This window comes from Haliotis cracherodii, unplaced genomic scaffold (genome assembly GCF_022045235.1).
Source record: "Haliotis cracherodii isolate W230 unplaced genomic scaffold, xgHalCrac1.p SCAF_2, whole genome shotgun sequence".
Taxonomy (NCBI): domain Eukaryota; kingdom Metazoa; phylum Mollusca; class Gastropoda; order Lepetellida; family Haliotidae; genus Haliotis; species Haliotis cracherodii.
In genome coordinates, this window is record NW_027266275.1 from 13,213,152 (window position 1) to 13,231,674 (window position 18,523).

At 38.8% G+C, this 18,523-nt stretch overlaps 1 pseudogene; it reads right to left on the bottom strand.

Annotated features, from left to right (window-relative positions):
- Positions 1-398: 398 nt before the first annotated feature.
- LOC139468962 (uncharacterized) lies at positions 399-9,475 on the bottom strand (annotated as a pseudogene).
- Between the last annotated feature and the right edge of the window lie 9,048 nt (positions 9,476-18,523).

Genomic DNA, 18,523 nt, shown 5'->3' on the forward strand with positions numbered 1-18,523 from the left:
TTCTGTTGAGATAATATGGTGACATCATAATTTGGGACTGTCTAACTTACCATCATAATCTGTAGCATTGATTGCCAGGATTGTAATGTAAGCTGTATCAAGGCCGCTGGTAAATGTATTGTGGACAAGGCAAATCAGTGGCTGACAAGATCAGCAAAACCCATGCCATTGGGCACATTAACACAATCAGCCATTTGACATGTCGTTCGGTGATGAATACATGACCACATTCATGCCTACATAATACTGTTTATCCTTGTCATAATCAATCAACTACAAACAAAATTCATCATTTTGCTAGTTCTTTATTGTTGAGGAAACAATAAACATAAATGTAACACATGAAAAGAGTTTTGCCTCAAAATGCTGAAAACAGGTTAAGTGAAGAAATTCCATGCACAGTATATTTGTAAGATGCTAAAATCACCATATATGATAATTGATATTATGAATGAAAAAAACACACCTCACATTATGAAACAATATATAATATGAATCATATGTTTAGATGTACAGTACTGTCCACGAGTATAGGGAGAAACACTGTCCCTCCCCACAGTAGCGAACTGATGCTACTCCCTGCTGATCTTTTCACTACTCCAGATGTCAATGCTGACTTCAACACAGAACTCTTCTTCTCAACACTTCTTCTTTCCAGAAACGTACAGGGCACAAATGCTCTCCCTTCTCAAAGCACACTGTATTGGGAGCTGTATATGTAGTTTAGCGTTGGTGTAAACTGATACCATCAAGTTTCATTACAGCATGGTAGTTGCCCTGAAAAGGTTGAAAATATTCACATAAGTGATGTCATCACCATTGAATGAACATTTTTCATGGAAAAATAACTTATGATTTAACTTCAATATAAATAAATCCACATAGTACACCTTATTTTTACATTTACATAAATCAGTGACATTGTTAAACCCAATATAATGAAAAACAAGCCCCTCCCATTCTATTATCAGCCAATCAGGAAACAGTTGACCGTTTGTGGGTATAGCATACATTTATTTTAGGTTCATGGCAACATCAAGTTAAGTTCCATTTAAAATGCCTGTAAAGATATTATAGTTTAATATCATGTTGTCTCACTTAAATTCAAAACTTAATGGGAAGTTATAATTTGCAGTTATCTCAACTGGCAAGGAATTTTTCTCAAGCCAGTTAAATGTGTCCAGGATACAAAATTAAGATGGTGTTTTTACCACAAATATTTTCTTGAAGAAAAATGAAAATATCTGATGATAATTTGTGTACTTTTTGTAATTCACATCCAGAAACTGATATGCATTTATTTTTGGTAAAAGATTTCTGGCTTCTGGACACGGACTCATAATTTGTATCTGGATATTCGTGTGAAGGAAAATGTGATAACAGATGATAATTTGATCTGATTTTGTTATTTTCAAAGTATGTAAGTGTAAGGTTCTTAAAATACAACCAACATTTTGTGAGGGAAATAACTGATACAGTTAGACATGAATTTCGAAAAAATATATACTTCAACAAAAACCTGCAAAACAAATTTTATACACAGTATACTGACTCCGAGTGGACCATTCCTTCTTTTAGCCCTTACTACCGAGAGCAAGACAGGGTAACAACAAGTACCATCTTTTAACGTCTTTTGGAATGATGCTTCAAGGGATCAAATTTCTGACCTTCCGCTCTCCGAGCAGACACTCTACCAGTACACCATAGAGGCAGTCAATCAGACTTGGAATTTGATGAATTTCAATGAGTTAAAGTAACTAAGTTGACAATCCATCAGTTTATTGTTATTTTCTGAGAACTAACAATCAACAGTACTTTTCTTATGTTCACCATTTTGTTACTTATGTTCATTAGTGTAGAAAATTCTGGACGGGAAGCATTTTATCTGGACAGGAATATTTGCAAAGTTGCCCTTGCGGGAATTTTATACGCTGCTGTTACATAGCGACACGCTTAACATCAAATCACAATTCTGACATCATTGCTGGGATGATTCATGCCAAGTTTCAGCTTCATAGGCTTTGTCGCTCTAGAGGAGATGTTGAAAGTGTAATCGTTAACGACATACATACTAGCAGAAAAAGGTAACTTTTCTTAATAAAAAGTCCAACAAAACTCAATCTCATTAAAATCAGATCTTAGTTCTCGCTACCGCTAAAAAATGATCTGAGGACATCCCATTATGGGTCACGTCAGCATGACCTTTCATCGAACCAATCAGAGCGTCACTTACCAGATCCTGAAAGTGACAGTCAAAATGTGTTTTCTAATCATGAATCCTCGAAATATTTAACAGAGGGTATTCCGAACGACAGTTACAGGTTTTATGATTATATCCATAGAATTTAGGCCACCTATAAGTCATTCCAGAATGTTGTTTTGGTCAGTTTTAAATTTATTTAATCGAGAATACGTCAAAATATGTTTTGAGGCGTAGTCGCCAGTTTGAAACTAGTGCAGTAAAGCTCGAGATAGCTACCTTCTGATTGGCAAATGTCAATTTCAGTCATTTCATTGGTCGGTCCATGATCGCGAAAGGTCGTTCCTACGTGACCCGTAATGGGATGTCCTCAGATCTTTGGTTAGCGGTAGCGAAAACTAAGATCAGATTTTAATGAGATTGGACAAAACTAAGTTTAATCTGAAATTAAATAATGCATCTTTCAATATGCATATTGATGAAGACATCTCCTCAGTTTTAAGGTCGTGATTCACAATTTGCATGCAAATGTTTATGGACTGCACATAATTTGTGTGTTTGCATGTTAGTTGGGAGCAAGGTATTTACACACGATTTCATAATGTAAACAGCAAACAATGATTGTTTAGCTCTCTGGGTCTTATAAAATCTTTTTTCTTTTTGTTCAACTGTAATTAAAAATGCTGTCACGGCTTGATGACATGTTGCAAACACAAAATGCGCAAAACGAAGTTGCCAAACATTTTTAATGTTCATCGAATCAAAACTATCATCTGCCACATTAATAATCGGACAATTCTTGGGTTAAGACGAATTAGTGGCAGAACTGTACATTACCGGTTGAGAGAGCACAACATCCGGTCCCAACATTCAGCAATATGCCTAATTTTGCTTACACAGGACTATCAGTCACACTTGGTGTAGACAGCATCTGAGGTTCAGAAGAAAAACAGGGACAGTACACTGTTCACAAATGAGTGAGGGTTTCATCTGAACAGCTCTGATGGTCGTGCAAAGGTCTACATGCATACTGGAGAATGTTTTAGCAACTCCTGCATTACTTATCATAATCAGTTTTGGGGTGGAACTGAAATGGTATGGGGTGGCATCACAACTCATGGGAAAACACGACTCATCATTGTTATGAGGACATCGTTTGAGATCATGTTCTTGCCTTTGTGCACATGCAGGGATGTAATGTCATGTTGCAGCAGGATAGTGCCCGCCTACAAGTTGCACCCCTCTTTAGGGCATGTCTCTCCATCTCCAATTACCAGGAATGGATTTTGTCAATGAATTTGTTATGATAAAACATTGATGAGACAAAAGACCAAATATTATGTTGTAATTTACAATAACATAACATTTACACTACTTAATACACAGCAGTTACTTTTTTCCATTAGTATAGATGAACACAGCCATGACATAAGTTTATTTGAACCTTCGCTTTGTGTACCGGTAAGCTACAAGTGATCATCATCATTTATACAAAGTTAAGTTTCAGCTTCTTGGAGAGTGTAGTTTCTCTTTTTTTATTTTCATTCTTAATTGTTTTTCAAGAAGCAATTTCAGCCCCTCCAATTTTCCAATTTGAATCCCCACCATTGGAGAATTGATTCCAACCAAATATGGTTGATATCTATCTCTTAGTTCCAGAGAGGAAGTCGTTTAAAGCAATATAGCCAAATTACTCATATTTGGCCCCGCCACCCAGCCCTTTGGGGGGTCAGCCCTCTCCATTTGTACAATTTTTAATCCCCAGCATTGGAGAATGCTTCCAACCAAATAGTTCCAATAAAGAAGTCGTTTAAAGCAATATAGCCAAATTACTCCTATTCCGCCTTGCCACCAAGCCCTTTGGGAGGTCAGCCCCACCATTTGTACAATTTTGAATCCTCACCACCTAGGGATGCTTCCAGTCAAATTTCGTTAATTGTCAATTTGTGGTCAAAAGAAGAAGGTTTTAGAAAAAATCGTTGACATACGGACGACGGACCCCACAGTATGGCATAAGCTCACCTTGGTGAGCTAATAGTTGTGTCAGGATGACAAACATCAGACAAGCAGGCCATGTTGTTTGTATTCAAAAAGTATTTTGTTTTATTTTGTATATTTGTCTTATCTGGAAAAATAGTCTATGCTATATTACAACCAGTTTCTTTAACGTTTCGAGGCGATCAATGTTACCTTTGTTGGGTGCAACTGGACCAAACAAGCTATTTACACCAGGCTTCTCGTAACTGGACAGTGAAACCTGTGAACATGGTATGCGAAGAATTAAAATCTTCATAAGAATAAACACAACACATGACACCACAGAACTGAATGAACAAATTGTAAAATAAAACACTGGGACAACCATATAACTTAATCCGAGTCCCATTTTGGTGCTACACATGCCAGGTGTCATTAAGTTTTAGTTTCCTTGGTTTCTGAGAAGAAAGTTCTTAAAGTTGAACAAATCAGAATTGGAAGCTACAAAAATACCTTTGCAAATGAAGGTTAAAAAAGTGTAATAAACATCCATCAACCTCTTCATGACAACATTGCTAAGGTTATCTAGGATAAACAAAAATATGCCTCACTACGAACCGTTTAAATGGGCCTGAAACTGATCAGAATTTATTTTTAGGGAATTAAATACTGGTAAAGGTCATCATAAATAGATTAACAAGATTATGCAGAAATAAGTAACAAATGTTCAGATACACCAAATGATATGAATATTTAATAATGATTGACAAATGAGGAAAAACGAGTGAATTGTTTATGACCACTTAAATTAATGGTGCTTGGTCCAGGCAGGCAAGAGGTTGATAGCACTAACAACTATCCATGTAATTGGGGTGTAATGTCACCAAATCAGCCAGGTCACACAAAACTGACATTCCATATAGTTGCCCTTTGGGAATGTTAAGAATCAAATTCTGTGACTACGTTTTTGAGACTGAATTACTTGGATCATGTCCGTAACAATCCAAACAGTGTTAGTATACCTGTAATCTAGCTACAAGGGTGCATGCAAAGGGTATGACCATGGCATGATAATCTGAATCTGAAATCTGAAAAGAACAGTAGATCTATTTTATACCATTGTTGGAGTGCATAATAACATACATATATAACCAATCATAGCTTCACTTCCCAAAAGATTCATAGGAAACATTGCAAGTACAAGGTTATTACACTGACTGGTACATTCCATTATTAGGACACAAAAAGGTGAAAGATGATGGCATGACCAAATGGAACATATGATCACTGAAACATAGCACATTGGAGATTGCAATATAGTATTACAGCCTGTTAAATGAATAACACTATGATACATGAGTACCTGGTCAAAATAACATTCAATATGGCTGCAATGTCGTCACCCCCAAAAAATCACAGACACAGTTTACCAGATTCAACCTAATGGAGGCCAGATGTGCCCATTGTATTGGTGCCATTAAACTGACTCATGTAACGGAGCTCCAGATAACTTTTTGAGCAATTCAGTTTTTACTTTAGGGTTTCTATTTTAATTGGGTTATTACATTTTTCATTGGGTAACCAATATTTTTTCACTCATGTATTCATCACTCTCTTGGGTCTTTCCCAAAATTAGTGAACATTTTAAGATTTCAAAAAATGAAATAATGTTCTAAATACATAGGTTTGACTCAGAAAGTAAATTAGCTTGTAATTGTGTTTCAGCAATTAGCTCCTTTGTATGCATGCTGAAAAAGCTTCGTTGGGTATTTACGCGAGCTGTTTTAATAACTTGAGTTTTTCATTAAATGCATGCATTTCTGTACACAAGTTAATGGAAAGTAATTGGGTTTAAATAATTTTGGGGGGTATTTTACACAAATACGCTGCTTATCTGTAGCTCTGATGTAATAAATTTCCCTTCATTACCTTTTGGCTGTCTCCTCACATGACTGACAGAAATACTGTTTGAACAAACTACCCTGGGTATAGGTGTTAAAATTGCATCTGTAGCTTCCCTGTACTTTTTCACGGAATATATTATTACAACAAAAAGGCAATACAAGGGTATAGAAAATAAGCAAAAGAAACAAAACTATTTATCTACAGAACAGACTTTCTCACAGCATCTTGACCAATTAAAAGGATGACAGTATATGCAAGAAGACAAATTCACCATTATCCCCTAAATACTAAATACTTGCTATGGAAACTAAATATCCCAAATTATCAAAAGGCACCAGTTCAACAATAGACCTATCTATGTGCCATCCTTGTTAAGGAAATATTGTAAGTTTTTTTTAATCTGCCCAGAAAGAAGCACTACCCTCATTTTCAGTATGAGTCAAAGTTGTGGCATCTCAAAATATCAATTTTTAAAATGTCCTAAACTACCAAAAGGCACCAGTTCAACACTAGACCTATCTATGTTCCATGCTTGTTAAGGAAATATTGTTAAAAAAAATTAATCTGCATAGAAAGGAGCACTACCCTCATTTTCAGTATGAGTCAAAGTTGTGGCATCTCAAAATATTAATTTTTTAAAAATCCTAAACTATCAAAAGGCACCAGTTCACCACTAGACCGATCTGTGTGTCAAGTTTGGTGAAGAAATATTGTAGATTTTTAAGGTATGTTCCAAGAACGATCACTACCCTCATATTTCAGTCAAAGTTGTTGCCATGGAAACTAAAAAGATACATTTTACAAAAATCCAAAACTATCAACAGGCACTAGGTCACCACTAGGCCTATCCATGTACCATGATTGGTGAAGAAAATAGTAAACGTTTTTTTCAAAATCTTACACAGAAGTATGAATGCAAGGACTGACCATGTCCATTTTAATACCCCCGCAAAACATGTTGTGGGGGATAATAATTGGTAATGAAATGAGTCAAAGAACACAATTCATCATGGCTGCAGCAGCCCATGAAGACAAAATGTTGCAGTTCCAAATATAAGAATAACTTGCAAAATATGACCCTGTTGTTGGGTTTACCAAATAATTACTGTATATCAAATTTCATAAGGTAAATGCAGAAGTGGCTTTCTAAAGGGTGAAAAGTATATGTTCAATATGGTTGCCATGTCTAGACAGCTTGAAGTTGTACTGGCATCATGTTAGTGGGATCAAATACACAAAATCTCAGCTTATTGAAAATATGATTTTCAGAGAAGATATTGAAAACACAAACAAACTTCATAAGGTATGTGAAAGTTTAAGGCCATAGAAGGCACAGGTAATACAGTCATCCAAGAAGCCACCTCAATTTGCTGGGCAGAGTTGCATCCCTGTCTGTCTCACAGTCCTTGAACCATATTATTTTCCCTTCCGCCCAGCCCATCTCACTGGGTCTACTTTTAAACAAAAATGAAAATAAAATGTTTCTATCAATATTTTACATTTTCAGAGACTAAGCTGCATCCCTTTCATATGCCAGAAATCTATGACAATGGGTTCAAATCCCATAATTACCATGATTATTTTCCTTGGTTTGTGAGCACCATTTCCACGCAGGTGGGTCTCATCAAGTGGTAAATATCTAAGATGTTCCTCCCAGATCAAGCAAAAAATACACCAATGTAAACCCCATAACACATATCAAGTTTCATAATGCCACATCTGAATTTGCTGTGTAATATGCAAAAGTGATATTTTGTAAATGGCCTCATGTTTTAGAATATCATTGCTGAGATTTCAGTTTCATAGGCCTTGTAGATTCAGAGGAGGTTTTGAAAGTGTACAAGTTAGTTATGGACAGATGACAGATAATGCACCATGACATAAGCTCATTTGACTTCAAATTGGATATTCCTGTATTCATGATAGCCTGTAGTTTGATTACAGTATACCAACTCACACCTCATAACTTAATAAATGGCCTAAGGTCTGAGGGAAAGTTATACTTTCACAATTGCCATAATCAGGTGAGCGAGTTTGCATAGTGAATGGTTGAGTTGGCTTAATGCAACTTAGAACAGAGTTTCAGTAATATCACAGTGTGTCAGCTGATGATCCAGTGAGGAAAGACTGATATAATGAGGTACCGATAATACTACAAATGTGGTTTTTCATATCATGACATCCATGATTTAATTTGATGTATGATGATTCCTCTATTGTTATCCCTGACTTTATCATGGGGGTGCATAAATATAAATGTTCACAGCACCTGTGCTTAGCTTGTGCTAAATCTATACAACAGTAAATTAGCCTTAGTATAATAATATAAATTCCCAACATGTATAGGGGTAGAATACAACATACCTGATTTCCTACAAGGGTTGCACCTCAAATGTCCTGAATGTGGCAGGACACAGCCCACTTGGATACCCTGGGAATAAAAAAATGAGTAAATTGGTACTGATATCTTGACATATTGGTTGCAAAGGGAGGTAATCAATGATACATGTATAGTTTACTATAAATTTGCCGGATGCACAATAATCTTTATGATCCTTTATTAACCTCATATGTCTACATATTCCCTCAGTGTTCATCATAACAACAATAACAACAACAACAAACAAAAAAGAGGGCATGTAGACTAGTGAATTAGAGCGTGGGCCTTATCTCACAATGGAGCGACAGAACACAGACCTTTCAGCAAAACAAGTTAATTAACACTAATAATCTAGATGAGATTTGATGCTTCCCCGTTGATATATCTATGTTAGTCCTACACTCATTCTGGGCCTACAGACATAGGATACAAACATGCGTCATGTGCAGGGTCAGCAGGCACGTTGACGTTCTCCATCTCAGTATCTGAAAATAAAAAGTATCATAGTGAATGGTTGTAGACTGTAAATTATGTTTGCACAAAGACTAGATAACATTATGACCAACGAACAAGTAAGAACAGATAAACAAAAAGCAAGATCTAACCGATAAATGTTTGATCGAAAACCGATCGCTATGCCGGCCAAGGGGGATAACTCTTTCTGACCACGTCGGGACGAATTTTCCAAAGACAAACTTTAACCTTGTTTGCCAATATATTTTGTAACGATCAGTTCTTATAAATATGTGTAGTTCTATCAAACAAATACACATACAATGGCATGTATGAATGAAAACCGTAACGATATATCTATAGATCTATCTATTGGTTGTTAAAATTGTAATTAGGTGATGTATAAAATATATATACCGTATGAAGATACTAAATCTAAGTCTAGCCTGTCTAGACCGGAGATAAAAACAACAACAAAATGATGACATCCTACCATCTGCTGAATGCTGTGTTCGACACTGCATGTTCCAATATGGCGTGAAATGCGCCCCTGTGAACATACATCCTAATATGGTTATGCTATTTAACTGTTACTTTTAGCTAGTACTAGCAGTAAATGTTAGTCTCCAGAGACGTAGAGACCGTCTTTGTACCTACTAGTAACAGGTCATATTTGCTAACAACTCTGTGCTAGTAGTAGGTAATATTTCCTGGATCGGGTGGTTTGACACCGCCTACAGTCTGGTGGAGTTGCTTAGCTGGACATTGCCTTATTGCGAACTGACTTGAGAATGTCGAGTGAGAACCCTTCGGTGGTTGTGTGATTAAGCGGTTGACACAAAAACACGCAATATTTGATCGAATTTTCAGTACGTGGTGTATAGGTCGATGTGTTGGTAATAACGGATTGATACAATGTGGAATTATTTTTGTCTGGGTGCAGATTGAAATAAATATGTCAAGTAAACTAAAATATATGTTTTTTAAAGATTGTTTTACAACTAACCAGTAAGATAAACACAATCAGTGAATTTCTTTGATTATCTAGAACTAATAAAAATTCTACTGACTTGAGAGAGAGAGAGAGAGAGAGAGAGAGAGAGAGAGAGAGAGAGAGAGAGAGAGAGAGAGAGAGAGAGAGAGATGACCCATATTCAGCCAGTGAAATTCACATTCTCTTGAAACCAACTTCAGTGCTTATTTCCAAAAAAAATATGGAGTTAACAGCCACACAACAACGCTATGGGCCATAACAGCTCGGCTCCAACCGACAGACACTGTAGTCTTTTAAGTTTTTTATGCCCAAATCAAACATAGGAATTACAAATTAAATCAAGAAAAAGGTTACAAGTTTTATATGTATAAAACATCGATGTGACAGTTATGTTACGATGTCATTCAATCTGTTTTAACACGACGACGGCGTCTTTCCCTTTATCTTAAAACACTTTCTGCTGACAACAGACACGGGAAGTGTCAAGGTTGTTGCTTATGGCGTGAAGGTTTTGCGAGCCCTTTGATAAAGACGAATATAGCCTGAAGAGCCTATCTGGGAATCATTTCAAATAGCCGACGGGATTAGGAAGATAACGTATTGTCTAATTTCGTTACTCCGGACCTTTCCTTGGCGCCGATAATCCTGGAGTGATCATTAATTAACTGTCACGTTGTTTGAGATGTCGGGCTGCGGGGAACGGTACGCAGTGTGTTAATTTCACACGCACGTGTCAATTGCATATTGTGTGACAGCAGTGACAGTCACACGATGACGTATAACAATTTGTTGGGCATAAGTGGGATATAGATGGTTTTATGTGTACATTAATGTCGCAAATAAATCAAATAATATGAGAATTGTACAATTGGTCACATGGTTGCACTTATACATGTATTTTTTTATTACTTGCTTGATAACATTGTTTTAGACTATAGAATTAACACAGAGAATCCGTTACAAGTGTATTAAGACTGATCACCTACACTATCTTCAGTAGGGGGCAAGGGGGTACGGGACCAATCCACTGACCCAGGCCCTGAAAATGTCTTCATAGGGGTCTTAAGTTTTATCAATTATATATTATGACTACACATGGACATCAGTGACTACACATGGAGGTCAATGACTACACATGGAGGTCAATGACTACATATGGGCATCAATGGCTACATATGGGCATCAATGACTACACATGGGCATCAATGACTACACATGGGCATCAATGACTACACATGGGCATCAATGACTACACATGGACATCAATGACTACATATGGGCATCAATGACTACATATGGGCATCAATGACTACATATGCACATCAATGACTATACATGGACATCAATGACTACACATGGGCATCAATGACTACATATGGACATCACTGACTACATATGGGCATCAATGACTACATATGAACATCAATGACTACATATGGACATCGATGACTACACATAGACATCAATGACTACATATGGGCATCAATGACTACATGGACATCAATGACTACATATGGGCATCAATGACTACACATGAACATCAATGACTATACATGGACATCAATGACTACACATGGACATCAATGACTACATATGGACATCAATGACTATACATGGGCATCAATGACTACATATGAGCATCAATGACTACATATGGGCATCAATGACTACATATGGGCATCGATGACTACATATGGGCATCAATGACTACATATGAGCATCAATGACTACATATGAGCATCAATGACTACACATGGGCATCAATGACTACATGCATCAATGACTACACATGGACATCAATGACTACACATGGACATCAATGACTGCATATGGACATCAATGACTACATATGGACATCAATGACTACATATGGACATCAATAACTACATATGGACATCAATGACTACATATGGACATCGATGACTACACATGGACATCAATGACTACATATGGGCATCAATGACTACATGGACATCAATGACTACATATGGGCATCAATGACTGCACATGCTATCTGTGGTCTATTACACGCTTAAAAAAAAGAAACGCTCAGGTATTTATTCAGTAAATTTATTGTACCTAATAAAGTCGATATATTTCATTTGATATCATAGATACAAATAAGACATTTTGGAGCTCGATAGTCACATGATGTCGTTGTACAAAGGCATTGAAAACTTTTCATTGTCATGTCACATAAGGCCACAAGGTAGCGCTGAACTGAGTATCTCGTGTGACCGCGATCACGGCTCTGCATCTCCTCGGCACTGACTGGATAAGTGTACGAATTCTGTCTTGCGGAATTCTGCGCCATTCTGTTGGCAACGCGTTGGCCAGTTGTGGGAGTGTCTGTGGTTGACGTACACGTCGATCGAGTTTATCCCAGAGGTGATCGATTGGGCTGAGATCTAGGGATCTCGAAGGCCAGGGCAAGACGTTGATGTTTGCATTATGAAGGTAGACTACCCCCCCCCCCCCCCCCCCTTCCCCCCACCACACACACCATGACACTACCCCAACCGAAATATAACGTTGTCTTCCAACTCGATGGTGAAGAAGAAATCGTGATTCATCGCTAAACCTCACCTCAAATTTAAAGGCTGTAAGGTATGGCACCAACCAATCTCATTAAAATCAGATCATAGTTCTCGCTACCGCTAAACAAAGATCTGAAGACATCCCATTAGGGGTCACGTCCGAACGACCTCGAAAAATTTAAAACGGGGTATTCCGAAAGATATTAACGGGCTTAATGACTGAATCTATACAATCGAGACCATATATTAGCCATTCGAGAATGTTCTTTTGTTCAGGTTTCAATTTTCTAAGCGAGAATTTGTCAAAATATGTTTCGAAGCGTAGTCGCCAATTTGAAATTAGTGCCGTAAAGCACGAGAAAGCTGCCTTCTGATTGGCTAATGTCGACTTCTTGTCAGTAATTCCATTGGTCGGTCAGAGTTCGCGAAAGGTCGGCCTGACGTGACCCGTAATGGGATGTCCTCAGATCTTTGTTTAGCGGCGGCGAGAACTTAGATCTGACTTTAATGAGATTGGGCACCAACGCAAGCATCGCTGTCGATGGATCTGTTGTAAAACTGGGACCAAAATTGGTCTTCTTAAAAGGATTCTAGCCTCGCGAAGATGGTTCCTGACAGTCTGGTGCGATATCCTCCTCAAACCAGGGATGCGTCCCACAGTATCCGTAGCTGTCGCTTTGCGATGACGTAGGTGGAACAGTCGAATGTAGCGATCCTGTGCAAGGGTGGTAACTCTTGGCGGGCCGGTTCTCGGACGGTGGGCAGTGGAATTGAACTGTGTGTATCGGTCACAAAGGCGGCAAATGGTGCTGTGGTGGAAGTTGAAGTGGCGTGCAACAGAAGACTGCAATTCCCTCTGCGATACGTCCTATGGCGATGTTCCGATCGGCTGCGTTGAGTCTCGGCATTTTCGAACTTAAAAATGTTGACAATTGAATGACAAATTATTGGCTTATGCTTGCCTTTTTATAGCCACTACCTCGAGTTACGAATGCAATAACTTGCACGTGCATTTTGCTTTACTGTTTTCCTCCATGACATTTTTTAACAAGTGTGAAAACAATGCCGTTTTAGACATTGCAAATCGACAATGGCTGAGTTTTGACACCGTTTGTCGAATATCAGGCCAGCAACATTTTCCAATAACATATATCCAATTTTTATACCGGATTTTTTGTGTAATCAGGTTCAATGAACTGCATATCATCATCATATTTCACACTAAAATAACTTTCAGTAAGAAACGATATAAACCCTACATCGATTACGCAATGAAACATAGAGGCGAAAAAGATATTTAATATATGTCAATATGTCAATGATACATCGTTAACAAGAGGCACCTGCACAGACGCTGACACGTGACGGATACACCCCGGGATTATTCACCAGCGTACTAATATTGCCGTCATTCCTAACTTTAATTGCTCATAATTATTCCTTTCTGCACGATCCGTGTCAGCATAAATAGAGGGGGCATTTGAATAAAGACGCAGCACGGCATATAAAGCTATGTATCGTGTTAGGTGTTTTGGCGCTTGTTTTACATGAACTTTACGTTTCTATCTGTGTTCAAACTCAAAAACATAGTTAATTTTTCCATACTACGCTGGAACTGATATTACCATCGCTTGAAAACACCACCTATTTTGTATTTTTTATCTTGAACTTGACTTTGTATATAATACTTGTGTATAGCAGATTGAGTGAGTGAGTTGGTTTTAACGCCGCTTTTAACAGTATTCCAGTTATATCGCGCCGTGTCAGCTTAATGTGGGAGGAAAGCCCGAAGTGATACAGGTCTCAGACGTTTACCACTTCGGTGAAACCCACGAGCACGGGTATGGTGCTGACAAACCTAGAAACATAATCGGGGCCAACCGAGATTCGAACCCACAATCATAGGTTTCTGGCGTGCCCAAGGGACGCAACTCTGCACAGTGAATCGCGGCGAATTAGACGATTGGGCCACCCGTGCCCCCTGTGTATAGCAGAGGGTAAAATGTAACAGCGCCAAGTCAATTACTCGAAATCCATTGCACAACCAGGGCCATGATTCACTCTGCAAAGTTGCCTCCCTTAGTCGTACCAGAAACCTATGACCGGGGGCTGGAATCCCAGAATAGCCCTGATTTCTTGGGTTGTAAGCAGCACCATGCTTGTGGGTTTCACCAAAGTGGTTAAGTCTAAGACCTTCATCACCTACACATTTGGGTCTCTCCTCCCGCATCTATTGCCACGCTGACATACCCTTTTATGTTGTTTGCTTGTTTGTTGTTTAACGTCGCACTCCGCAATATTCCAGCCATACGACGGTGGTCCGTAAGTAATCGAGTCTGGACCAGACAATCCAGTTATTCACATCATAAGCATCGATCCATGCAATTGGGATACGATGACATGCCTCAACCAAGTCAACGACCCAGACCACCCGATCCCGTTAGTCGCCTCTTAAGACAAGTATAATCGCCTTTTACGGCAAGCAAGGGTTGCTGAAGACCTATACTACCCCGGATCTTCACGGTTTTGATAACATCGTTAAACATAGCCAAAGATGGATGCCGACACCACAAACAGGTATTTTCATTCGCAAGTTCGTCTTGGGGTTCACATGAAAATATACAACAATTTAATGATGCTCGGCTGACAAAACTATTCGACCATTTAAGTTGATTTTCCAGCTGCCCCCCAAATATGTGCCACTAGTTATCATATCGTGGTCCAGTGGATTGATCCCGTACCCCGGCCTTTACACTACTTCTTTCCTTTATAGATACCCAACCAGCTTCTTAATACTGGAGGCTGGTGGGGTAGCCTAGTGGCTAACACGTCCACTCGTCAAGCCGAAGACCCAGGTTCGATTACCCAAACGGGTACAATGTGAGTCCAAGGGTACAAGGCGGCAAAGACCCGGGTTAGAAGTAGTCTTCAGCAATCCGTGCTTGTCGTAAAAGGCGATAAACGGGATCGGGTGGTCAGAATTGTTGACTCGGTGAATACATGTCATCGAATCCCAGTTGCGAAGCTCGATGCTCATGAAGTCTGTCACTGGATTGTTTAGTCCAGACTCGATTAATTACAGACCGCAGTCATATAGCTGGAATATTGCTGACATAACAGTGGTTTAAAAATGAAACCTTTTGGAACCAGAAAGTAGACAATGGAATGTAATCCGTATGAGCCCCACCTCGCTGTATTAAGGAACAGGGGCGGTCGGGTAGCTCGCTCACTCAATCACTCACTCACTCACTCACTCACTCAATCAAGCACCCACCCACCCACCCCCCACTCACTCACTCACTCACTCCAGCATTTTCGTGAACAGAATATGTTTTCATAAAGTTCCAGGACCTGTCCCACGAATATGAAATGGCCGCTAAAATGGGTATTAAAGCAATACAGAAAGTCTCATCTAACATTTCCTCTCACTTTAATATTGCTGTATCTCCAATAAAGGGGAAGGGAAATTACACGACCTTTCACCACACTTAAAGAACAGTTTAAAAGATGCTAGTTAGAATTTGAAAATTAAAAATAAGTTCTGAAAGTCTCTGGCGTCAGTCTTCAGCCCAATTAAACACCGTTTCACTTATAATCACCCAAGGCATCAACAGTTATGTGCTTCGGAAACACATTATATGATAAATACACAAATTATCACTGTTATACTTTTGCCTCTGGGATATATATAGAATACTAAACGAGCTCCCGTGTAATACCAATTTTATGAAACGAGTGAATAGTTGTGGTATCTGACGAGCGAAAGCGAGTCAGATACCATAACTATTCACGAGTTTCATAAAATTGGTTTTACACGGGAGCGAGTTTAGTATTTTATTTATTACTGGCCATTTATAACGTTTTTAGAATTATACTGTTGAGTGTGAATAGGCTGACACATACACGATCCACGGCATAATCCAACTGAGTTTAACACAGTAATACTTCAAATACGTCAAAAGTTGAAACGTATGAATTTAATACCACCCAACGGTCCACCTTTAGAATTCAGGCGTCCGTTCCACAAACATATCGTAGCGTTAAGGTTATCGCAACTCATATACTTTAACTTAGACCAACGACTGTCGTCGCGCTACCGCACGATCGCCTTGTGGAACGGGGCCTTGCGCCTCAAAGTTTACAATCACGTCACAATACCCGATGACGTAATTTGTGGAATTTTGTTGCAAGATCCTTCGGCGAAACAATGCCATGTGACGTCAACCTAGCAACAAGGTTGCTGGGGTCATCGAGTGTGCATAAGCTCCTATCAGTGATCTATCATCTCCACACGCAATGTTGTTGAATAAGCCAAGGGATGTTGAGAGCTTTCAATATTTGTTCGTGAAACGTGTTCCGAGAGTACATAAGCACGCATTTTGGTATTACACAATGTGTAATACAGCTGTATGTTTATTAAACGGGTGATCTCTTCACGGGCAAGTAATAAAAATATATATGAGGTGCACTAAATTAACCACGTGGAAGACAGCTCTGAGTGGGAAAGATACAGCGGGTACCGTATTCGACGTAATAAGCGCCCAGGGCGCTCTCAAAATTAGAAATAGCGGGCTCTTATTAGAGTATTATTTTAGTGAAAGAAACAAGTTAAAAGAAAAATTCTGTGGTTTATACTATATGCTGACAGCCTGAAATATTTATGTACGACAGATATATTTTTCCAGAATTTAATTGTCCATAATTAAGTATGTATATAACACATGAGTGCGTATTATACGCGAATAAATAAGTCGTGTGTACATTGATCAATCGGAAGGGGTGCTAATTAGGATTGTTCGTGGGCGCTTATTAGAGCGGGGCGCTTATTACGTCGAATACGGTATTTATATTTCTTTCGTCCTCTGTGGATATACATACTCCTACAAGGTTCTTGTTTGTTTGTTTGTTGTTTAACGCCGCAGGCAATATTTCAGCTACATGACGGCGGTCTGTAAATAATCGCGTGTTGACCAGACAATCCAGTGATTATTTTCATGAGCATGGGATACACGCAATTTGGATACGATGATATGCATCAACCAAGTCAGCGTGCCTGGCCACCCGATCCCGTTAGTCGCTTCTATATATATATGATTATCATTAATTACAGTACATGAATGTGTGGACTATTCTAAAAGGTGTATATTTGTTCCATGAACTACTTTGGTGAGCATCGTATGTGCATGCTTATTGTTTTGTTTGTTTATTTGTTGTTTATATATGTGATACCTCTGGCATCATGCACCCTCAAGTATCCATGGTGCCCAGTATTCCAATGCTGGTGTAAGATGCGACGAGATGCGACTAGATTGGATCGGCTGACTGTGTCAGTATACCCTGCTGACGTGGAATCACCGATTGACTCGATTCTTTATAGGCCGTTGTGGCATAGCATGAATATTGCGGACTGTGTCACTCACTCACTCACTCATGTTTTATTACAATGCTGAAGGTGTCATTGATCTTAATTACTTGGATCGATGCTCATGATGTCAATCACTGGATCATCTGGTCCAGACTCGATTATTTACAGACCGCCGTCATATAGCTGGAATATTGCTGAGTGCGGCGTCAAACAACAAACAAACAAAGCTGAAGGATAACCACTGGGCAAGGTTTACACTTTACTTATTGAAAACTTTACCTACTTCCAGGAAATTACAAGATGGGATTTTACAGCCGTTTCGTCAGGTGTAACGTCTTTTATACACATCAAATGCATGCTCATTCTGCATTTCCCGAACCTATTTATCTGTGAGTGTACATCAGTTTAAAGCTGGGGGATATTGGTTCACGTGTTGAATGGCCGAAACTTTAAATGTTCTACTTCTGAAGGATCTCATACCATTTCCCTCCTGTAAAGTATATGACGACCACTCATTCTAGGGCTCATACCATTTACCCCATGTTAAGTAAATGACGACCACTCCTTCTAGGGCTCATACCATTTACCCCATGTTAAGTAAATGACGGCAACTCCTTCTAGGGCTCATACCATTTACCCCATGTTAAGTAAATGACGGCCACTCCTTCTAGGGCTCATACCATTTCCCTCCTGTAAAGTATATGACGACCAC